Raw genomic sequence first — 25,501 nt, 5'->3', positions numbered from 1 at the left:
TTGACCCCTAAGTGTGACCTTGACCTTGAAGTGACCCATCCAAAACATGCGCTCTGCACGTAATTTCGATGAAGTGAACATCTGAGTCGGGTTTCTTTGAAATCCTTCAAGGGTTCAAGACTTACAGAGCGGATTAGGGAAATTGCTAACCAACAGACGGACACAGAGGCGATAACATAAAACTTCCCTTCAGGCATATAAAAAGGAATCGAGATCTTATGATGATACAAGTTGTGGCTCAGTCCAACTAATGACAATAATGAAATTTCAAATAAGTCCTATAAGTACTTACTGACATAAATCCATTTTGATTACAATCAGGGGAGGTAATCAGATATAAAATAACTGAACCTACGCTTGGATCTGATTTGTCATGGAATCCAAGAATTATTGTTGTTGAAGTTATTTTGGAAGTTTGTATCAAATAAAACCATAAATGAAGTCTCTATATGGCTGCAAAAGCCAAAATAGCCAATTTTGGACCTTTAAGGGGCCATAACTCCAGAACCTATGATGAAATCTGGCCAGTTCAAGAAAGGAACCAAGATCTTGTGGTGATACAAGTTGTGTGCAAGTCTGGTTAAAATCAAATCATAAATGAAGCTGCTATTGTGCAGACAAGGTCAAAATAGCTAATTTTGGCCCTTTCAGGGTCCATAACTCTGGAACTCATTAAGGGATCTGGCCAGTTCAAGAAAGGAACAAAGATCTTATGGTGATACAAGATGTGTGCAAGTTTGGTTAAAATCAAATCATAAATGAAGCTGCTATTGTGCAGACAAGGTCAAAATAGCTAATTCTGGTCCTTTCAGGGGCCATAACTCTATTACCCATAGTGGGATCTGGCCAGTTCAACAAAAGAACTGAGATCTTATGGTGATACAAGTTGTGTGCAAGTTTGGTTAAAATCAAATCATAAATGAAGCTGCTATTGTGCAGACAAGGTCAAAATAGCTAATTTTGGCCCTATCAGGGGCCATCACTCTGGAACCCGTAATGGCATCTGGCCAGTTCAAGAAAGGAACCGAGATCTTGTGGTGATACAAGTTGTGTGCAAGTTTGGTTAAAATCAAATCATAAATGAAGCTGCTATTGTGCAGACAAGGTCAAAATAGCTAATTTTGGACCTTTCAGGTGCCATAACTCTGGAACCCATAAAGGGATCTGGCCAATTCAAAAAAGAAACCAAGATCTTGTGGTGATACAAGTTGTGTGCAAGTTTGGTAAAAATCAAATCATAAATAAAGCTGCTATTGTGCAGACAAGGTCAAAATAGCTAATTTTGGCCCTTTCAGGGACCGTAACTCTGGAACCCATCATAGGATCTGACCAGTTCAAGAATGGAACCGAGACCTTATGGTGATACAAGTTGTGAGCAAGTTTGGTTAAAATAAAATCATAAATGAAACCACTATTGTGCAGACAAGAAATTGTTGATGGATGGACGGACGGACTGACGACGGACAAAGGGTGATCACAAAAGCCCACCTTGTCACTATGTGACAGGAGAGCTAAAAAGTGAATATACTGAAAAGGCTTCATACTCTATAATAATTAATGCACTGTTTTGCTATAATGTGAAAATGTACAAAAACATCTTTGTGAAAAAAAAAATGAACAGGTCACACAAATGGCTGAAATGTAAAACAGCTGAGGAGTACCAGAGGAAGTTGCTTTGAGGAAACAGAACTTTAGAACTTGATCAAGAGGTGTCCCCATCATAACCACTTTGAGATGTATAAAATTTAAATGTCATCTCAAAAGCTAACCCTACACAAGTTGCTTAGATGTATTTTATGCCCAGAAATTGATCCTGAAGGGTACCTTTTAATATTTCATATCTTTTCCAAAATCAATTATTTACAAATCATTTTCCCTATTATACCATTACCAGAATAACAATAACTTGACAAAAATGGGCCTTAGCAGAACTTTTAAGATGACTGATCTTTTCAAATGTTATTTATCACTTTGTGCATGGAATTCCAGTCATTGATTACACTGTAACAGAATATAAGAGTCTTTCACTGGCTGAAGGTGCTGATGGAAATATATGGCTTGAGGGTAATTGTTTAGGGAGTAACAAGGTTCTGCCGAGTTACCTCGAAAAGAGCCGAGTTACCATGAAACACTTACTTGAGAGCCAGATATTTCTATCCCCATCTTCAACTAGTAATAGATTCTTTTTCTTGCATGCCATATTCTTCAATCAATAGAACAAATAAAATGTTTTTCTTTTACATCTAATATCTTACTATAGTAGCATTCATTAATAAGTTACAGCACAAAAGACGACTTACATCTTGGGGTGTAAGAAGTTTTTCTAGCACTTGAAAAAATGGAAAAATCCTGTTAGGCATGCAAGAAGGTTACCTTATCTTTCTCATAACATTTGAGCCCATTGTTTCATGAAAACCCTTAAAGGGGTTTAGGAGATACTGAGCGGACACAAAATAGAAGGCTAAAACCTTTGACCTTGAGTTGTGACCTTGACCTTGAGCTGACATGGCTGACTCATAAGTTCTGCACATCGTCTTGATGAGGTGATCATAATAAATAAATTGACCAAAGTTTCATGAAAACCCTTCAGGGGGTTTAGGACAATCAGAGCAGACACAAAATGGAAGGCTCAAACATTTGACCTAAAGTTGTGACCTTCACCTTGAGCCAACATGGCTTACACACAAGTTCTGCACATCATCTTGATGTGGTGATCATTTGACCCATGTTTCATGAAAATTCTTCAAGGAGTTACAGAGCGGACACAAAGTGTTACAGATGGATTGATGGAAAGATAGATTGACGGACAGACGGAGACCATTCCTTTTATCACCCACCACTTGAGGCGGGGGATTAAATATTAGCCCCTCAAAGTCTCATCCCAAGCCCCTGGGAAATATTGACCCCACTGGAAGGTTATCCCCTACCCTCCAAATGATGTTCAGGTTTCTTAGAAGCCAAGTTATCAGTCAAAATAGCAATTACTCTACCTGACTGTCTGTCATTCCATCTGTCCGTCCGTCTGTTAGTTTGTTTACTGACATATATGACTTGAATCATTTGTGCAATATCTTTAATGTGTGGAGAAAGTTTTCCAATGTGTCAATTAACTCTATAAACATTGTCATAACTACTGTCAGTAAGCTTGTCTTGTCTTATATGTTAATGCTAACTACTCTTTGATAATATGAATAAGTGATTTATCTGACATGTTAGAATTTTGTTCCTACAGTAGAATATGTTCCTTTTTTGATTTACCAAGCAAAATAGCTTCTGAAGCATCACCATTCATTATGATAAAGGTAATTTTTTGATTTATCCCTAGCAAGTTGCTGGTACCCATCTACAGTTAAGTGGACTGCAATCATGATAAAGTACCTTGCCTAAGGTTACACTGCAATGGGAGTAGCAAGGAATCGCACCTAGAGCCTTAACTCCAAAGGAAAGCGACCTACTCTCTCGACCAATGCATTTGTGTTTGCCAGGCATGTGTCAATGGTCATATATAAGCAAACTCAACATCAAAAGCACAGTCAAACTCTTCAGCAAGACATGCTTTTGAACAACTCAACATTGAAAGCTGTCAAACCCTTCAGCAAGACAGGCTCTACAACACTGAGTCATGACAGTGACCACAATGAAAATTATCCTTTTCCCGCCACTTTAACTGCTTTCTATTGGGATGTGCATGTTTATGCCTCCCGCCTCTTATTTGAGCTACAAAATGACATCTTTGCTTTATAAATCAAAATGGAACATATCTTCTGTGGATTATCAACTATATTTTATATACTGAAAAAAATGCACAGGTATCAGTATGAACAAGGAGAAGTTAGCATCAAAAACATAACAATAGTCACCATTCAAAATGTCAATTCTAAATGTTTGGCAATTTTAGTTAAAGCAGGAATTAGTGAAGAATAATCTTTGGAAACAACAAATAGTTGAATATACAATAAAAAAAGACTTAATTTATCATTAAATAAAATGTTTAAGCATAAATACTTGAGAAAAGAAAATATAAAGGAAAAAACCTGCTTAAATATTTATAGAATTGATTCTTCTGAAATGTGAGGTATTGGTGGGTCTGTCAATATGTATGGTCACCATGGATAATTATATACTATTTCACAGATATGAAACATTGTAAGTCTATGTGATGTCACATACACGTCTTTTATGAAATCTGTCCCTATCCCTTAGAGGTCTCAATTTTTGACAAATCAACATTGGCTTCAGAAACCATGAAAACATTGTGTAAAATAACTTCATATTAGAGCAAGATGATTAAGTTCATGTCCTTTCATGCCCATGTTTATTAAATGAAAAGTTAGAATCAATTCAAACATTCTTAGTAGAGGATCACCCAAGAAATGCAGCATTAAGGTTTAAGCATGATGAAATTACCAATCAAAATCATTTTGGGAATGTCATTTTGGGATTAAAGGCGTAAAGATTCTAGGTTATCACTCTTCTATAAGATTCATCATGATCTGGTTGCTATCCCAATTGTAGATTACCTTACCCCAATGACCTGATGTGTCCGCTATGGCCATTCCCTAAGTTATAGGTTAATTACTGCAACCACTGACTATTATTTTCCGAGAACTGTGTACCACTGGAACCAACTACCCCCAGTGTCGCCCACCTCCCTACCCTAGAGCAGTTCAGTGCTGCAGTTTGCAGCCTTGAACACGCCTCGCCCTAGTTATCCTGCAAACTCAAGTTTTAACCTTTTTATATCACCAAAGTTATTTTTTTTAGTTTCTTCCACTCTAAATTTTTATCACTATATTCTTTCTCTTTATGATTTTGGCGCGCAAAATGTCTACGTTCCCGCAAGGGGTTTGACGTCTACGGAAGATAGATAGAAAACACATAGCATTGGGGAAATAGCATTGCAAATTATTTGAATTTGGAAAAAAAAGGATTCCAACACATATTTGAAAATAATATCTTTTCTTTTTACACCTTTTTGTAACATTTTCAGTTAAAACAAATCTATATAGACATTTAAAAAGAGAGTTACACTATGTGTCGCAAATTAAATCTACTTAAAGACCCTGCCAGTGTGTTACATATCAAATCCACTTAAAGACCCAGCCAGTGTGTTACAAATTAAATCCACTTAAGTACCCTGCCACTAAATACCCTACCAATGTGTTACAAATTAAATCTACTTAAAGACCCTGCCAGTGTGTCACAAATCAAATCCACTTAAAGACCCAGCCAGTGTGTTACAAATTAAATCCACTTAAGTACCCTGCCATTAAATACCCTACCAATGTGTTACAAATTAAATCTGCTTAATCTGACCATGCCAGTGTGTCACAAATTAAATCCACTTAAAGACCCTGCCAGTGTGTTACAAATTAAATCCATGCCATCGAGTCCACTTAAAAACCTTGCCACTAAATCAGTGCTTTAAAAGTAATTCATTTAACAAAACAATTTAACCATGCTACTGTTTTACAATATAACTGAGTTAAGAGTTCATAACATTCTTTTGACAAAGTACTTCATTCAACATTAATTCACTGTGTTTAAATCTTCATCCACTATGTTAACTGTTTACAGAATAATTCATTTTACATTCATTCACGGTACTTTACTGAACACCTTTGGGTTTTACAGAATGATTTAAACATTCTAATGAAAAATTTTTCATTTGAAGAGAGATTTTCATTTGAAGAGAATAATCAGTTAAAATTTATATCAGAATAAAACTTTTAGATATAAATCTCAAAATTCATGTTTCCATTATAATAGTAAAAATATTCAATAGCTGACCTTTAATCTACCATCTCATCCTTTTTTCTGGAAATCTAATCCAGAAATACATGCAAGTGTATCCTTTTTTTTCAGTAATTTTTCCTTCAATGTTTTTTCTTCTTTCAGTAATTATGATTAAAATAACTGGTAATATGATTTTTAACTCTGGCACAAAAAAAAAATGTCATTAAATTTCCTGTTTCATACATAAACCATGTTCGAGAAGTCCGATAATTTTGATAGGCTGGCAAAGCACAGAAAACATAAAGCTGTTTTAATTAAAGCACGGCCTGGCCAAAACTGCCATAAGAATGCAGTGAAACAGAAGTTTTCTGAAACCAGCTGCCAGTATTTCTTTCTTATCTTATATCCCTAACATATGATTATTTCAAGTAAAAATGCAAAAAGTGGTTAGTTTAAAATTTCAATCTTGACTTTAATGATTTTTTTCTTTCATTTTACCAGGTCCTAAAAGGCAGTAATGGGTAACTATCTGAACGTGCTCGAGTTGGGCCCAACCAAGAATGCTACAGAATAAATTTATAATTTGGTGAAGATCCATCAAGCATTAAAGGTATTTCAATTCTGTTTTTAAAGGTGGTATAATCAGATTTTGGTCAACACATGTATGGATTTGTTTCAAAACTTTTAACAGTTAATCATATACACTTATAATATGTGTTCAATGAGATCTTGTTTCATATAAGATTTTCTTTGGAAGTATTTTTAAAATTTGATTTTCCTATCCTGGTTGCCTAACCAAAATAGCATTATTTTAGCGTAAGTATAAATTGAATAAATATATTTTGCCTAGGGAATGATATCAATATAAGCACTTTTGTATTAGAATTGTCAAAGATCTGCATCAAAAAGTATCCATTTTGCCAAAATTCATTAGAAATCCAAGTTTATAAAATCATTATTACCTCCCTTTACCTATCCTGACTGAGCAGCCAAGACAAGTTGAAAAGTAGATGAATTCCTAAGCTACATGCTGTTTTAAAAATTGCATTTTGTTTCAGGTTGTTGAAATATCCCAATATTTATCAAATGCAAATATAAAACTAGAAGTTAGTGCAATCTACAGAAATAGCCCATTTTTTAAATAGTTTTATATTACAGGGAGGTAATTACAAAATTTTAATAAAAGTAATAAAATGTACATTTCCAGCAGAGATCTAACTCTATGTAATGGGTCTTTCTGCTCCTTAAATTAATCTCTAACTAACAGAATGTACGGAAACTGAAAAGTGTCATAATCAAAGTCCAAACTGAATTGACTACCTTTCTGTTCTGGCAGTCCCTAAAATGGGTAATGCGAGATAAATTGAAGTAAGACGATCCATCGAGAGAGAGAGACTATACAAGAAGGCTACAGACCATGTTTTCTGAAGATCCATCAAGTGTTTTGTTTAAGGCTTTAAAATAGCTGACCTATTTGAACAAATTAGAGAGGGCTCAAAAGCCTTCATAAAGCCGTCATCAGATTACTGTTTTATATACGCTGATCTACTGACTTCCAAAATAATAGGGGTAATCTCCTGACCTCTAAGGGGCCAGAGTGCACAACTTGAATTTTGAAATCAATAGTTCAATCTTTTTAAATTTTTATTTATTTTTTTTTTTGGTTGGGGGTTGGCACAAAATATCTTCATCAGCTAGAGGATACCAGCTCCCACACTCCCCCTCCCTTCTGCAACAGTTAGTTATACCTTTTAACAGCCTGTGTACATCCATGAATAAGATTAGGTCCTTTATAAACAGACAGCTTAGCTCAGCTTGATGCAGAAATGTTTACATGTACTGGTATATTAATTTTGCAGTGTGCTGTTCACTGGACAGTCTAGTATAATAGTCATAATTAACATATAGGGGCCTCCTTGGCCAAGTGGTTAAGGTCGCCAACATCAAATCACTTGCCCCTCAGCGATATAGTTCAAGCCTCAACAGGGTATTGAATTCTTTCATGTAAGGAAGCCATCCAGCTGGCTTACAGAAGGTTAGTGGTTCTACCTTAAGGTGCCCACTTCCTCCAACATCAAAAGCTGGAAAGTCACCATATGTCCAATAATTGTGTCAGCTTGACCTGAAACCCCATAAAATGAACACTCAAATTGCTTTATTGGAAACCATATTTTGATTCTTATCTATTCACTTCATAATACTGTATCCATGTGTATAAATGACTATAAATAAGCTTTTAATTTATAAAACAAGAGACTGCCAGAATGTCACAATATACACCCGTCAAAGCAAATTTCTTTACACTAGCACCTGTATTTGCAAATGGAATTTTAATTTTGTGGTTGTTTAGTAATTATTGTAATTCTTTTGGGTTTTTTAAGTCCACAAAAACCAGGAAGAGATACCTTAAAATACACCTAATTTGAAATTGACATCTATGTTGTATCACAGAAAAATGGTCTTGGTTTTTCCCTACAGTCAATTATAAAAAAAGTTACAATTTAAGTTATTTATAATAACAACTAAGGTAAGTTCATCTTTAAACAAGAGCACCGCCTTGCGGGTGCTGACGCTCATCTGATTTTTTTTGTGTAATAGAAATATTGTCCTACCCATGATTTTCTAAGTATAAAATGGGCAATCATTCTTGCAAAAAGCAGGATAGAGTTATGTTTCTTGATGTACAGTGTCCACTTATGATGGTGAAAAACTGTTGCAAGTTTTAAAGCAATAGCTTTGATAGTTTATGAGAAAAGTCAACTTAAACATAATACTCAACCAAGAAAATGATTTTCTAAGTCCAAAAGGGGCAATAATTATTGCAAAAAGCAGGATGGAGTTATGTTGCTTGCTATACGGGTCAGCTTATGATGGTGAACAAGTGTTGCAAGTTTCAAAGCAATAGCTTTGATAGTTTAAGAGAAAAAGTTGACCTAAACATAAAACTTAACCAAGAAATCTGATATTTTCTAAGTCCAAAAGGGGCCATAAATCTTGCAAAAAGCAGGATGGAGTTATGTTTCTTGCTGTACAGGGTCAGCTTATGATGGTGAACAAGTGTTGCAAGTTTTAAAGCAATAGCTTTGATAGTTTAGGATAAAAGCTGACCTAAACATAAAACTTAACCAAGAAAACTGATTTTCTAAGTCCAAAAGGGGCAATAATTCTTGCAAAAAGCAAGATGGAGTTATGTTTCTTGATGTACAGGGTCTGCTTATGATGGTGAACAAGTATTCCAAGTTTCAAAGCAATAGCTTTGATAGTTTAGGAGAAAAGTTGACCTAAACATAAAACTTAACCAAGAAATCTGATATTTTCTAAGTACAAAAGGGGCCATAAATCTTGCAAAAAGCAAGATGGAGTTATGTTTCTTGCTATACAGGGTCAGCTTATGAGGGTGAACAAGTATTCCAAGTTTCAAAGCAATAGCTTTGATAGTTTAGGAGAAAAGCTGACCTAAACATAAAACTTAACCAGGCAACGCCGACGCAGACGCCGACGCCGACGCCAACGCCGACGCCGACAACCGCTCAAGTGATGACAATAACTCATCATTTTTTTTCAAAAAATCAGATGAGCTAAAAACCAAAAAAAAAAAAATTGTAAATCCACACTAAAATCCTTTTTAGGAAGAGATAGTTCAGATTACACCTCAAAATTGGAAGTAACATGCATGTTGTACTATAGAAAAGTTGTCTCGATTTTTCCCTACATCTAGTAATGAGAAAGTTACAATATGAGCTATTTATAGTAACAACAAAGGGAAGTAATTCTAAAGAAGGGACCTGCATATAACATTCCTTCTCATGATGGTGTACAATTGTGCCAAGTCACATAAAAATCCCTTCATGCATGAAGAAACAAGAGCTGTCGGAGGACAGCAACGCTCGACTATTCAACAGCCTTGTCGATTGAATGAATACGAAAGTCGAAAAAGGGGCATAATTTAAAAAAAGCAAAATAGGGTTATGGAACCTGCATAGTGCTTATCAGCTCATGACAGTGGACAAGTGTGTGAAGTTTCAATCCATTCCCATTAGAGGGTACTGAGATACCAGCTTACATATAAGAATTTAACCCAAAACTCCTAAGTTTAAAAAAGGTGCATAATTTTGTAAAATGCAAAGTTGAGTTATTGACCCTTTGCACTGCATGTCATATCATGACAGTGAACAAGTGTGTGAAGTTTCAATCCTTTCCCATTAGTGGATACTGAGATACCAGCTTACATACAAAACCTTAGCCAAAAAATTCTAAGTCGAAAAAGGGGCATAATTATGTAAAAAAGCGAAATAGAGTTATGGAACCTGCTTTGTGCATGTCAGATCATGACAGTGAACAAGTGTGTGAAGTTTCAATCCATTCCAATTAGTGAGTAATGAGATACCAGCTTACATACAAAACCTTAACCAAAAAATTCTAAGTCGAAAAAGGGGCATAATTTTGTAAAAAAGCAAAATAGAGTTATGGACCTGTGCAATGTAAGTCAGTTTATCACAGTGAATAAGTGTGTGAAGTTACAACCCATTCCCACAAGTGGTTACTGAGATACCAGCTTACATACAAAACCTTAACCAAAAATTTGTAAGTCAAAAAAGGGGCATAATTTTGTAAAAAAGCAAAATAGAGTTATGGGACCTGTGCAATGTAAGTCAGTTTATCACAGTGAATAAGTGTGTGAAGTTTCAATCCATTCCCACACGTGGTTGCTGAGACACCAGCTTACATACAAAACTTAACCAAATCGGGACGCGGACGTGGACGCTGACGCCAACGCATGGGCGAGTGCAATAGCTCTACTATTCTATGAATAGTCGAGCTAAAAATGCTCTGGACAAAGTCATTCTTGTATATGAACTTCGGCTTCTAAGTGTGACCTTGACCTTAGACCTAGGGACCTGGTTCTTGCGCATGACACTCCATCTTGTGGTGGTGAACATTTGTGCCAATTTATATCAAAATCCCTCCATGCATGAAAAAGAAATGCTCCGGACAGTCATTTTTGTATCTGACCTTTGACCTCTAAGTGTGACCTTGACCTTAGACCTAGTTTTCATTCTTGTATCTTTTGCCTCTAAGTGTGACCTTGACCTTAGACCTAGGGATCTGGTTCTTGCGCATGACACTCCGTCTCATCATGGTAAACAATTTGGTAAAGTTACATCAAAATCAAACCATGCTTGAAGAAGATATGCTCCGGACAAAGTCATTCATAAATTTGACATTTGACCTCTAAGTGTGACCTTGACCTTAGACCTAGGGACCTGGTTCTTGCGCATGACACTCCACCTCATGATGGTGAACCATTGTGCCAAGTTTCATCAAAACCCCTCTATGCATGAAGAACATAATTATGCTCAGGACAAAGTAATTCTTGAATTTGACCTTTGACCTTTAAGTGTGACCTTGACCTTAGACCTAGGGACCTGGTTCTTGCGCATGACACTCCATCTCATGATGGTGAAAAGTTGTGCCAAGATTCATCAAAATCCCTCCATGCATGAAGAAGATATGCTCCGGACAAAGTCTGTGGATGCCGCCCGCCCAACCACCCGCCCGCCAAACTACTAAGGGCCAAAACTCTGGTGTTACTTGGGCAATCTGACTGAAACTTGACAGGCCACATTTCCCTATAGTGGTGATCATGTACATATACAGTTTTATTTGAATATTCCAAACCACTTCCTAGATATGACTCCAGATGGATGGATGAATGATGCCAAAACTATATCCCTCCACATTTTATTTTATTTTATTCGAATTATTGTCCCTGAAGCAGGAAAATCTTACCCTAAATGTTAAAATATTCACAGAGTTTCAATCCACTATCTGCATTTGTTTTGGAGATAATAACTTGCATGTAAAACTTTAACCTGGATTTTCTAAGTCCAAAAGCGGGCATAATTTGCCCAAAATACATGTCAGAGTTATGGAACTTGACCCAGTGAGGTTGGTAATTGACCTAGAAAAAGAAGAAATAAGTTTCAAAGCTAAATATGCCTTTAAATGATAGCTGTATGTACCTGCATGCAAAACTTTAACCAAGGCGTGACGATGACGCAGATGCCAGGGTGAGTAGAATAGCTAGACTATTCTCGAATAGTCGAGCTAAAAATGTAGGTTTTACCATGTTTTTATTTCACACCGTGTAACATATCCTACAGTATAGCCTACAGAACTAAACTGATCTTACTGGTTATATTCTATTAAAATATATCTAGTTTATTTTTCTTTTTATAAGAGTAAGGTCAGTTATTTGGTTGAAAATGCGCTTCCGTGGTGTAGTCAAAAGAAGTCCAAAGTAAACAGATCTTAATTTTTCCCACATTTTGCGCAAATTCATTTAGAATGAGTACTTAAATCTCACTTTTTCACTGTGAACACTATATCCTTGGACTACCAGCACATTTTTATGCAGTCTCCCCATACAATATGTTTTTGACAATATAGAAAATGACGTCAGACGACCTTCAACTTTTTCTGGAAGCAAAGAAAATGAAGCTTAACTTAGAAACGATAGTCGCATTTGCATTGGTTTATAGTCAGGGGTCACCCCGTCTAAATGTATGCGCATGGACTTTTTTAATTTAAAAAAAAATATATATATTTTTTTGCCAATGCATGAAGAGTCAATTTTCAGCAAAGTTTAATGATCTGAAAATACATGGGCTTTAGCAGGACATGTCCACAAAAAATATTTGAACTCAGAGTAAAGACAATAAAACAGGAGTCCGTAATGAAGCAAGGGTTTCTGGAACTTCGTCAAATCGTTCAAAAGGTCCTTTTAGATGTTGTCTGAAAGTGTCATTTTATGCCTCAGATGTAAGATATTTCTGCATTTGAGAGCTGCAGACCTAGACATTTTAGAAATTTTTTTAAAAGAATTTCATGTAATAAATGTTGATTAAACGGAAACGTGAAAGAGCCATCAGACGCTAATATGTTTTACTAAGTTAGGGTAGCGGAAAGGATACATTAAAACTGGTAGGTTATTACCAAAAGACTACTTACTTCATTCCAATGTATTTCACAAAATATTTTTCTGCATTTCCATTATCTTCTTTATGATACTGTGTTACTGTGTCACAGTACTATTACTTCATGCTTAAATCATTCCTACACAAACTTACTACCTACATTACAACATACCCTTACTGAATAACTTATTGGTCAATAGTCAAAACTATCAAACCCATGGCTGAAAGGGCTAAGGGCATATAGTTTTGACTCTTGCCTGGCAAGCCATTCAGTAAGTCTTTTATTACATGACATCAGCAACTTTCATAGTTTCTTCTCTAACTTTCGCTCAACAAAATTAGTCCTACACAACAGAGCCGTCGATAGCACAAATTATCAACCTGTACTGATATAGGGATAGACTAAGTTTGATGAAAATCTATCCAAGTTTGATGAAAATCTATCAAGCAGTTCATGAGAGCTGTTACATGTTATTTCTAATTTAAGCTAAAGTGGTCCCTAAAAAGGGCAGAGTGCACCCATTGAGTATTTTTTTTAAAGGACCTTATGGTACTACATACCAAGTTTCAGAAATATCCATCAAGCAGTCCATTAGCTAAGTTGTTTAAAGGTTTTTCTATTTTTAGCTCTAACAGCCCCTTAAAGGTTCCATGTGCCTCAATTTGAACAAACCTGAGAGAAGACCCTAATACACTGCTACAAAATGAAGTTTGATGAAGATCCATTTTGTGGTTACGGAGAAGTCTTTAATAGATTCCTACGTTTTAACCACTAACCTATTTAAGGCTGACAGTGTATATCAAGTTCACTGCAATCTACATACCTTGGCTTTTCTTCTGTCTGTGCATGGGCTCTAACAAATGAAACATACACAATGTCACACAACTCTGTCTGCCACTGCTTTACCATCTTTGTCAGAATATGTAACTTGAACAAAGCCACCACAACAACATTCTGTCCACGCCTAAAAACAGAGGTAATAATGTTTGCTCTCTTTGTTACATCTAACAAGCTCAGTCAGACATTGCGAATATTTGACAGAACATTCATATGAGGGTATGGTCATCCAGTGTGTTTTATTCATGGGGGATAACTCCTGAAGGTAATACATGTATTGCATGAAAATTATGTCCAGACAAATTCAATAATCATCCATGAATGGCATATCTGATTTCAATCAGTTAAAGCTAGATGTGTGTCCATTAGACACTGGTGCCCCCTCTTCCTAACTTAGCCAAGGACCATATCATTCTCTTTTCTGGCCAAGTGAAATCCAAAACAGAACCCCAGGTGCTCACCTTCACATGCTATATGTAACACATGAATCTAGGTGAAACATTTTTTAAGATATCTACAAAACAAACTTTTATGCACTTGATGTGTATTTTTCACCAAGTCAAGGACCACAACTCTGGTCTGGCCGAGTAACAACCAAAACAGAACCCCAGGTGCACGGTGACCTTCGTATGCTATGTAACAATCCATACTTTATTTTATCACTCTAAGTCAAAACATTTTTGAGATGCAGGCAACACAAACTTTTATGCCCTTTTATGCATATAATGGTGCAGCTGTGTGATATCACAATTAAAACCGCAACTGCACAACTTAACATGCTGAATGAATACCCTGTGAGATTTCGTGACACTAGCTCAAATAAGTGCCACAATTTGAACACAATTGGGAATTTACCTTATATTATGATGCTACAGACCAAGTTTGATGAAGATCCTTCTAACGGTTTATGACAAGAAGTCATATAAGAGTATTTCTAATTTTGGCTCTAGTGGCCCCTAAAAGGGGCCAAGTGCCGCCATAGAATAAATGTGAGGCAGAACCTTATAATGATGCCACAGACCAAGTTTGATGAAGATCCTTCATGTGGTTCATGGAAAAAAGTTATTCAAAGTTATTTCAAATTTTAGCTTTGGGGCCCCTAAAAGGGGCAAAGTGCTCCCATTTGACCAAAATTGGGAGAGAGCCTTATAATGATGCTACAGACCAAGTTTGATGAATATCTATGAAGTGGTTCATGAGAAAAAGTTCTTTAACGTTTTTTTCTATTTTTAGCTCTTGCGGCCCTAAAAAAGGGCCAAGGTGAACCATTTGAACAAACCTGATAGAGATCCATGCCAGGATTCTACTGACCAAATTTGGTGTAAGTCTGACCTGCAGTTTCTGAGGAGATGTTTAAGTAAACAATGTTGACACTGGAAGATGGCCGACGACGGACCATCCAACTACATATATACTAATAACTCACCTTTAAACAAAGTTCAGGTGAGCTAAAAATTAAGTACAAATAACCGCACAGAATATCAGCTCGCTGACATGTGCTCTTTGTATGCTGATGTGCTGAAAATGTAATTCCCAAGTCATGATGCAAAAAGGGAGGACTCCTGCTAAACAGCTATACATCATAAATAAAGGCACTTCCATCTTTTCAGAAACATTTAATTCTATGACATTATAGAACATTGGGAAACATATTGATTATTGTTTAGAAAACTAGCTGAAAACTCATAACTATCTGTCTTTCAGTTGCTCCCTTATCAATTTGGACAGTACCAGTAACTGTTAAAAGGGGTGCTTACCAAAAATATACTGACTATGTGGCGAACAGTGCAGATCTTGATAATCATGTCCAGCATGATAAGAGTTACTAACCCTGTGACTTACCATCTGTTACATGACCTGTACTATGTCTGACACTATCTTAGCTTCATTTCTTGTCTAGGTATACACTAACTTTTGACTTTTCAACTTCATACCTGAAAAAAAAACAAGTGCTGTTGCAGGACAGCAACGCTTGACATAATTCAACAGCCTTGTCAGTTGAATGAATATAAAAGTTAAACAAGAGCACCGCCTTGCGGGTGCTGACGCTCATCTGATTTTTTTTGTGTAATAGAAATATTGTCCTACCCATGATTTTCTAAGTCTAAAAAGGGCCATCATTCTTGCAAAAAGCAGGATAGAGTTATGTTTCTTGATGTACAGTGTCCACTTATGATGGTGAAAAACTGTTGCAAGTTTTAAAGCAATAGCTTTAATAGTTTATGAGAAAAGTTGACTTAAACATAATACTCAACCAAGAAAATGATTTTCTAAGTCCAAAAGGGGCAATAATTATTGCAAAAAGCAGGATGGAGTTATGTTGCTTGCTGTACAGGGTCAGCTTATGATGGTGAACAAGTGTTGCAAGTTTTAAAGCAATAGCTTTGATAGTTTAAGAGAAAAAGTTGACCTAAACATAAAACTTAACCAAGAAATCTGATATTTTCTAAGTCCAAAAGGGGCCATAAATCTTGCAAAAAGCAGGACGGAGTTATGTTTCTTGCTGTACAGGGTCAACTTATGATGGTGAACAAGTGTTGCAAGTTTTAAAGCAATAGCTTTGATAGTTTAGGACTAAAGCTGACCTAAACATAAAACTTAACCAAGAAAACTGATTTTCTAAGTCCAAAAGGGGCAATAAATCTTGCAAAAAGCAAGATGGAGTTATGTTTCTTGATGTACAGGGTCAGCTTATGATGGTGAACAAGTATTCCAAGTTTCAAAGCAATAGCTTTGATAGTTTAGGAGAAAAGCTGACCTAAACATAAAACTTAACCAAGAAATCTGATATTTTCTAAGTCCAAAAGGGGCCATAAATCTTGCAAAAAGCAAGATGGAGTTATGTTTCTTGCTATACAGGGTCAGCTTATGATGGTGAACAAGTATTCCAAGTTTCAAAGCAATAGCTTTGATAGTTTAGGAGAAAAGCTGACCTAAACATAAAACTTAACCAGGCAACGCCGACGCAGACGCCGACGCCGACGCCCGCTCAAGTGATGACAATAACTCATCATTTTTTTTCAAAAAATCAGATGAGCTAAAAAGGGGAATAATTCTGCAAAATTGCAAAACAGGGTTATGGAACCTGTATAACGCATTTCAGTTCATGACAATGGACGATTGTGTGAAGTTTCGATCCATTCCCATTAGTGGGTGCTGAGATACCAGCTTACATACAAAAACTTAACCAAAAACTGCTAAGTCAAACAAGAGGGCAAAGATGGCCCTAGGACACTCACCTGAGATACACACCATAACAGTGTAAATATGTTTGACCTAGTGATTTCATGCAAACCAATATTCTGGCCAATTTTCATTAAGATTGGACCAAAAATGTGATCTCTTGAGTTTAAACAAGTATTTTCTCAGATAAGACCTTGTGACCTAGTTTTTGACCCCAGACAACCCAAATTCAAACTTTACCTAGATTTTATCAAGGCAATCATTCTGACAAATTTTCATGAAGATCAATTGTAAAATACAGTCTCTATCTTATACACAAGGATTTTCTTTGATTTAACCTAGTGACCTACTTTTTGACCCCAGATGACCCTTATTCAAGCTTGACCTAGATATCATCAGGGCAATCATTCTGACTAAATTTCATGAAGACCAATTGAAAAATACCATCTCTTTCGCATACACGAGGTTTTTCTTTGATTTGACCTAGTGGCCTAGTTTTTGACCTCAGATGACCCATATTCTAATTCGGCCTCGACTTCATCACGGTTATAATGCTGACCAAATTTCATGAAGATCAATTGAACAAGAGCACCGCCTTGCGGGTGCTGACGCTCACCTGATTTTTTTGTATATTAGAAAAATTGTCATACCCATGATTTTCTAAGTCCAAAAAGGGCCATAATTCTTGCAAAAAGCAGGATGGAATTATGTTTCTTGATGTACAGAGTCAGCTTATGATGGTGAACAACAGTTGCAATTTTCAAAGCAATACCTTTGATAGCTTAGGAGGAAAGTTTACCTAAACATAAAACTTAACCAAGAAAACTGATATTTTCTAAGTCCAAAAGGGGCCATAATTCTTGCAAAAAGCAGGATGGAGTTATGTTTTTAGCTGTAAAGGGTCAGCTATTGATGGTGAACAAGTGTTGCAAGTTTTAAAGCAATAGCTTTGATAGTTTATGAGAAAAGCTGACCTAAACATAACACTTAACCAATAAATCTGATTTTCTAAGTCCAAAAGGGGCAATAATTCTTGCAAAAAGCAGGACAGAGTTACGTTTCTTAATGTACAGGGTCAGCTATTGATGGTGAACAAGTGTTGCAAGTTTCAAAGCAATACCTTTGATAGTTTAGGAGAAAAGCTGACCTAAACACAAAACTTAACCAGGCAACGCCAACGCCGACGCCGATCATGTGATGACAATAACTCATCATTTTTTTTAAAAAAATCAGATGAGCTAAAAATACAGCCTCTATCACATACACGAGGTTTTTCTTTGATTTGACCTAGTTTGTTTGTTTTGGGTTTAACGCCGTTTTTCAACAGTATTTCAGTCATGTAACGGCGGGCAGTTAACCTAACCAGTATTCCTGGATTCTGTACCAGTACAAACCTGTTCTCTGCAAGTAACTGCCAACTTCCCCACATGAATCAGAGGTGGAGGACTAATGATTTCAGACACAATATTGTTTATCAAATAGTCACGGAGAACATACGCCCCGCCCGAGGATCGAACTCACGACCCCGCGATCCGTAGACCAACGCTTTACCTACTGAGCTAAGCGGGCGGGCTTTGATTTGACCTAGTGACCTACTTTTTTAACCCCAGATGACCCATATTCAAACTCGACCTAGATTTCATCAAGGCACAAATTTCATGAAAATCAATTGAAAAATACAGTCTCTATCGCATAAACAAGATTTTTCTATAATTTGACCTAGTGACCTACTTTTTGAAGTCAGATGACCCAAGTTCAAACTTGACCTAGATTTCATCAAGGCACAAATTTCATGAAAATCAATTGAAAAATACAGTCTCTATCGCATAAACAAGATTTTTCTATAATTTGACCTAGTGACCTACTTTTTGAAGTCAGATGACCCAAGTTCAAACTTGACCTAGATTTCATCAAGGCAATCATTCTGACCAAATTTCATGAAGAATAATTGAAAAATACAACCTCTATCGCATACACAAGGTTTTTCTTTGAATTGACCCAGTGATGTAGTTTTTGATCCCAGATGACCCATTTTCGAACTTGGCCTAGATTTCATCAAGGTAATCATTCTGACAAAATTTCATGAAGATCAATTGAAAAATACAGCCTCTATCACATACACAAGGTTTTTCTTTAATTTGACCTAGTGACCAACTTTTTTGACCCCAGATGACCCATTTTTAAACTTGACCTAGATCAAGGTTATCATTCTGACCAAAATTCATGAAGATCAATTGAAAAATACACCCTCTATCGCATACACAAGGTTTTTCTTTCATTTGACCTAGTGACCTAGTTTTTTACCTCAGATGACCCATTTTTAGCTCATCTGATTTTTTGAAAAAAAATGATGAGTTATTGTCATCACTTGAGCGGTTGTCGGCGTCGGCGTCGGCGTTGCCTGGTTAAGTTTTATGTTTAGGTCAGGTTTTCTCCTAAACTATCAAAGCTATTGCTTTGAAACTTGGAATACTTGTTCACCATCATAAGCTGACCCTGTACAGCAAGAAACATAACTCCATCCTGCTTTTTGCAAGAATTATGGCCCCTTTTGGACTTAGAAAATATCAGATTTCTTGGTTAAGTTTTATGTTTAGGTCAACTTTTTCTCTTAAACTATCAAAGCTATTGCTTTAAAACTTGAAACTCTTGTTCACCATCATAAGCTGACCCTGTACAGCAACCAACATAACTCCATCCTGCTTTTTGCAATAATTATTGCCCCTTTTGGACTTAGAAAAATCATTTTCTTAGTTGAATATTATGTTTAAGTCAACTTTTCTTATAAACTATCAAAGCTATTGCTTTAAAACTTGCAACAGTTTTTCACCATCATAAGTGGACACTGTACATCAAGAAACATAACTCTATCCTGCTTTTTGCAAGAGTGATGGCCCTTTTTAGACTTAGAAAATCATGGGTAGGACAATATTTCTATTATACAAAAAAATCAGATGAGCGTCAGCACCCGCAAGGCGGTGCTCTTGTTGAATTTGGCCTAGATTTCATCAAGGTTATCATTCTGACCAAATTCATGAAGATCAGTTGAAAAATAAAGCCTCTATTACATACACAAGGTTTTTTTTTATTTGACCTAGTGACCTAGTTTTTGACCCCAGATAACCCATTTTCAAACTTGGCCTAGATTTCATCGCAAGTGAAGGTTATCATTCTGATAAAATTTCATGAAGATCAGTTGAAAAAACAGCCTCTATCACATACACGAGCTAAATGTCGACAGCTAGACAACAGACAGACTACATACGACCGACAGACAGGGCCGGACATCGAGCGATCACAAAAACTTACCGGAGCATTGCTCAGGTGAGCTAAAAAGGGGCATAATTTTGTGAAAATGCAAAGTAGTGTTATGTTACCTGTAAATTACATGTCAGATCATGACAGTGAACAAGTATGTTTAGTTTCAATCTATTCCCATTAGTGGATACTGTCAGATACCAGCTTACATACAAAAACTTAACCCAAAACTGCTAAGTTGAAAAAGGGGCATAATTTTGTAAAAAAGCAAAACAGAGTTATAGAACCTGTGCAATGTTAGTAAGTTTATCACAGTGAATAAGTGTTTGAAGTTTCAATCTATTCCCATAAGTGGTTACTGAGAATATTATCAGCTTACATACAAAAACATAACCAAATCGGGACGCCGACGCCGACGCAGATATGGACGCACAAGTGAGTCCAATAGCTCTACCTATTCTTTGAATAGTCAAGCTAAAAATAGATGACATAATAATTAATTAACATGTAATTGTTTACAAAATATTACTTTTCACTTAAATTTCACTAGAAAGCAATCCTGCAAATTTGTGTTTCTTTTAAGAACAAATACTCAAAGACGTGCCACAATTCCATCAAAGTGAAGCACCAGTAGTGCTTGGAATGAGTGAATAGCGGTAAGAAAATATGTTATCTATGGGTAGGCACTTTCTGAGAAACTAGAGATGCTTTTGAGAAAAGTGCATGTCTCCCACAACTGCCCCTATGTAAAATGTCTAGTTTCTTTGGATGGTTTAGACGAGCGGATCCAATTATATGGTCTGGATGAGTGGATCCAATCAGTAATTCAAGGGCCATAAATCAAAAGTGCTTGGGTGGATTTAGCTAGTTATCGAACTTGGCTAAGGTCTTATGGCCAAATGCATTTTGTTCAAGTTTAGTGAAGATCGGATGAGAAATGTTTGATTTAGAGAGTGGACAAGAGTAAAAAGGCGGATTTTTCGGTAATTCAAGGGCCGTAACTCCAAAATGCCTAGACTGATTTGGCTAGTTATCAAATCTGGCCAAGGTCTCATGGTCAAACACATTTTGTTCAAGTTTGGTGAAGATCGGGTGAGATGTTTGAATTAGAGTGTGGACAAGAGTAAAAAGGCTGATTTTTGGTAATTCAAGGGCCATAACTCCAAGACGCCTGGACCGATTTGACTAGTTATCGAACTTGGCCGAGCTCTTATGGTCAAACACATTTTGTTCAAGTCTGGTGAAAATTGGATGAGAAATGTTCGACTTAGAGTGCAGACAAGCTTTGTGACAGACACACAGACACACACACACAGACTGGAGTAAATCAATATGTCTCCCACACCACTGTGTGGTGGGAGACAATTTTCACACAGATGTTTAGTGAATTTTGTGCTCACAGTGACTTGTAAACTCCTAAGGGCCTTTAAATTAATATAAAGATAGGCCACAGAATACTAAGCCTTAAACAGTTAAACACTGTGAAACCCAAGACTCCTCTCCTATGCCAATAAAAAACCCACGAGGCTCAGCCACTGCTATATTTATTCTGCAATATTTTCTTATTTTTGATGAAAGCAATTTGCATAAATTCAGGTTAATGAAACAATATATGAAATAAGTTTTATCATAAACAATATCATATCACACAATCCCTTCCCATAGACAAGCTTACTGACGCAGGGGCGTAGAGACGATTTGAGCATTGGGGCTGTGGAGGGGGTGGGTTCGGGAGTGGGTGTCCCCCTCCTATGAACGGGGTCCGGGGTGGCCCCGGGAAAAGTTTGCATATAGCTAGAGTAAATGGTGCAATCTGGCTACTTCTTGGACTGCTCGATCAGTATCTGATTTTTTTTCCGAGTTTTCACCCCTATTTACAGTTTACTATGTTTAAACACTGTAATGGCGGTAAGATGTTAGATACGCACAATGTCTTGCCAGGGTAAAACCGGAAATGTCTAATTAGGGGATCGAGCACAAGACCCTGACTTAAAGGAGTAATCCAATCCTTATAGCATTTTAGTCATTAAATAGCATTAGGCCTCACCAAATTAAAAAGTTGTTCATCGGATTTGCCGCTCGTATATTTTCAGAAACACAAAAAAAATATTTTTTTTTGTTTTTGGCTTGCGCTCGCCCCATTGAAAAAAATCAATCCAAAATTTTTTGGTGCGCTACTTTTTACGGACGTAAAAGTGTATAAATGCTTATACTTCCAGTCCAAGATTGTTCTCAAATGGATTTTAATCAAAATAAAAACATACAACGCACACATCGTCTATAATAAATCATAATGCTTATATTTAGTTGCATTAAAGTTATTTCCCCTTTATGCAATTACGCCATTTTCTTCAAATGTTTACCAAATTACGTACTACAAAAATCGATTTATTTCATTGAAAACTGGATGAAGAAAAACATACTAATTTGTTTGATAACATCAATCTACATTATTTTGGTAAGGGTAAATACTTATTGATGCATGTCACTTATCTGTTTTCTGTTTTTTCCTGTCCAAATGATCAGCATTTGCATACGAAAGTTGGTGGGGTAAGGAATTTACATTACGAGTTGTTTTCAGGACAGTTTTGATTTTCAAATTTTCCAGTCATTTAGTAGACTAATGTTAATGCACGTTAATCTCCATTTCAGACTTTAATTGAGACTTTGTTTCAACAAATTTAATATGTTATGAAAGATTAAAGTTAGAAAAAAGAGCTGTACATAAGACATCATGCTCGACTTTTCTAAATCAGAGCTTTGCCAGTAAAAGGGGCATAAGAGTCAGAAGCTATTAAAGTACACAGCTACTGGTCATTATATAAAACTTAATTAAAAATATTCTATGTTAAAAAGTGGCAGAACTCTGTCCAGATTCAGACTTAAGAGTACTGTTTCTCCTGGTGTAGACTTTGACAGTAAATAACTGTTCTAAGTTTCAAATCAGAAGCTTTAATAGATCTAGCAACACTCACATAGATATTTGATGTATCAAAAACTTTGTAAAGTCAGCTAAGAATGCTACATTTTCATAGCAGTAAATATTCGATTCGATATTTGATTACAGTGTACTGTATGACAATGTTATTACCTTTTTTCACGAGTTCGCTTCGTTGTGCGTCTGCGGGTTAGATTTTCTCAATCCCTGGGGACTTACCTTTTAATTTAAAAGAGCTATACATTCTATTTTAAGGTTTTTATTAGTCAGTCGAGAGCCAAATAAAGACAAATATATTTCTTCGCTCTTCGCTCGCTCCTGATTTTCTCAAAAACAAAAAAAAATATTTAAATTATTTTTTCGCTCGCCGCCTCAAATTTTTCAGAAAAATCCGATGAACAACATATCAATTTGGTGTGGCCTTATAAAGGTAAAACACAATTCACTATTTTCTTTGAACTATTGAGGGTTGAATGAATGGAGCTCAGTGTTCTTTTTACCAAATGATCGATTTGGAAATGCAAATGGCCTTTTATATTTTTATGTAGAAGCTGTAATACTTGTTAATTTAACTAGATCTGTAAAATCTATGAGGATTTTTCTACATTTCATTCGTTGAATTTAATCATTATGATTGGTGCCTTTGATTTTCAAACAATAAGTGTCAAAAATATTTAATTTAATATAATATTTTATGTAAAGACATCTAAAGATCCCAATTTGAGTTTGTGTTTTACTCAAGATACTTTCCTTTGTTGCCAGAATTTGAGACACAACATTAATTGCAAGTTTGGCAGTTAAAGCAATTAAATACGATTAACTTTCATGAATTAAACTTTCATTAATTAATGTATTGCCTATAATCCGAGTCTGCGGGGTGTGAAAATACAGCGACCTTGGTCGTTGTGGATTATCGATTTTGTACAATACCCTGTCACCAAGGTGATCTAGCAAGGTGTCAGCGATATGACAAGATTCTGTGTACATATCAGTCGCCGATGCACGTTATGATAAATGGAAGACCGCTGCATTTATTTTCAATTATATTTTCTAGCCTTTTCAAAAATTTGCGAGTTCGGCATTTCACCGCTTCTCAAAATATTGGGGGCCGCCCCAGCTCCTACGCCCTTGTGACGCCGAGTGGCGGCTTTTAATTTCTGACATTTGCAGCAGTTACAATATAAAACAAACTGTATGCATCGAACTAGTTCGACTACCCCTTCCCCACCCATCCGTCAATGACAGCATCATCCTCCAGGCCCCCTGCCTAGTCAAAATAATTTGATGTTCAGATTGTTTTATATTTGTGACGGGGCAATGTAGCAGGTGGGGATATTGCCAATATATTTCTTAGGATCGCGTCAAATATATAAGCCCCCTTACTGTGCTTTCACTTACAACATTATAGAAAAATGTTAGTTGTAAAAAATTGTTCATACATCTGCACTAGAAACAAAGTATTAACACTAAATATATACAAAGAAGTATTTTTATAGCTCTTTGATATATAGAATAAAGGTATTGGCGCACAAGTTTGGAGCAACAGAAAGCCATTGAACCCTTTTCTGTTTTAAACATTGCATTAAAACATAACTTTTAATATCTTAATATGCATCATATGTTATGCTTAATAAATGGACCAAGTTTGAAAGAAATATCTTCATTATTTTTCATGAAATATTAGTTTTTATGTCGAAAGCCGATCGGGCATTGTTACCAGCCTGATAATATTTGATTCAAAGCAAAACTGAAAGAATTCGACTTCACCTTTTGTCCTAAATTACACAGTGTTACATGGTAAGTAAGCCATAACTCCGAAAGGCAATCAACTCACCTCCCATAGACATCTATTTGCTACTTGAAACAAAGCCCAAAACGCCATCTTTCTTTGTCCAGAACGTAGTGTAAAATGGCGGCAACCTTGCAATATTGTCACGTGATCTGCTCGATTATTGTAAAACATGGATTAAACAAGATACACGAGATAATTTGAGTGAACAGTGTCACAATGAACGTGGTTTTAGCTTAACCACATACACAATCTGCCTTTAGGCCACTCCAAATTGATCTCTAGTTCTTTAGAAAGTTTTTTTTTTTAAAAATGATGGAGTGAGCGGGCGAAATCTTTACTTTCTTTATCTAAAGTTTTGAACTTTTCAGTGGCGGGTTATTTTCCTGGAGCGATCGGATATTTTTTTTTATTCTTGACTATTTTGATGTCATGTTCAGGTCTGTTTCCAGATAATGCTAACATCAAAGTGGGGAATCAAGGGAGATAACACTCCTTCAAGTCCTTGCAAACGGGGAAAACATTCAAGTTGAAAAACTATGGCACAGGGAGGTCGGCGCCTCTCTTATTTTTTTTTTTGCCAAAATATGAATGAAAATTGAGAATAACGAACTGAGGCACTCCTACTTTGTTTTCTTTTCTGTTGAAGTATTGTCTTCCCATTTATGATATTTATCGAACAAGCTATGAATCCGTTCCATTTATTATACTTGTTTTTGCAGAAAGTCGATTGATAGAGGATGCAGAATTGGCAGGTTCCATCCTGTACGGTGGATTTTGAT

The 25,501-nt window shown here is 36.1% G+C and overlaps 1 long non-coding RNA gene across 1 annotated transcript; it reads right to left on the bottom strand.

Moving 5' to 3' along the window:
- Positions 1–12,104: 12,104 nt before the first annotated feature.
- Positions 12,105–25,278, bottom strand: LOC123532881 (uncharacterized). The gene is made up of 4 exons (XR_008370175.1): positions 24,765–25,278; positions 15,394–15,485; positions 13,538–13,678; positions 12,105–12,216 (listed from the first exon to the last, which is right to left on the bottom strand). It is a non-coding gene; the product is annotated as an uncharacterized LOC123532881 (long non-coding RNA).
- Positions 25,279–25,501: the final 223 nt, after the last annotated feature.

Source organism: Mercenaria mercenaria, chromosome 3 (assembly GCF_021730395.1).
Source record: "Mercenaria mercenaria strain notata chromosome 3, MADL_Memer_1, whole genome shotgun sequence".
Taxonomy (NCBI): Eukaryota; Metazoa; Mollusca; class Bivalvia; order Venerida; family Veneridae; genus Mercenaria; species Mercenaria mercenaria.
Note: the sequence above shows the minus strand (reverse complement) of the source record. Positions and strands in the feature narration are given on the sequence as shown.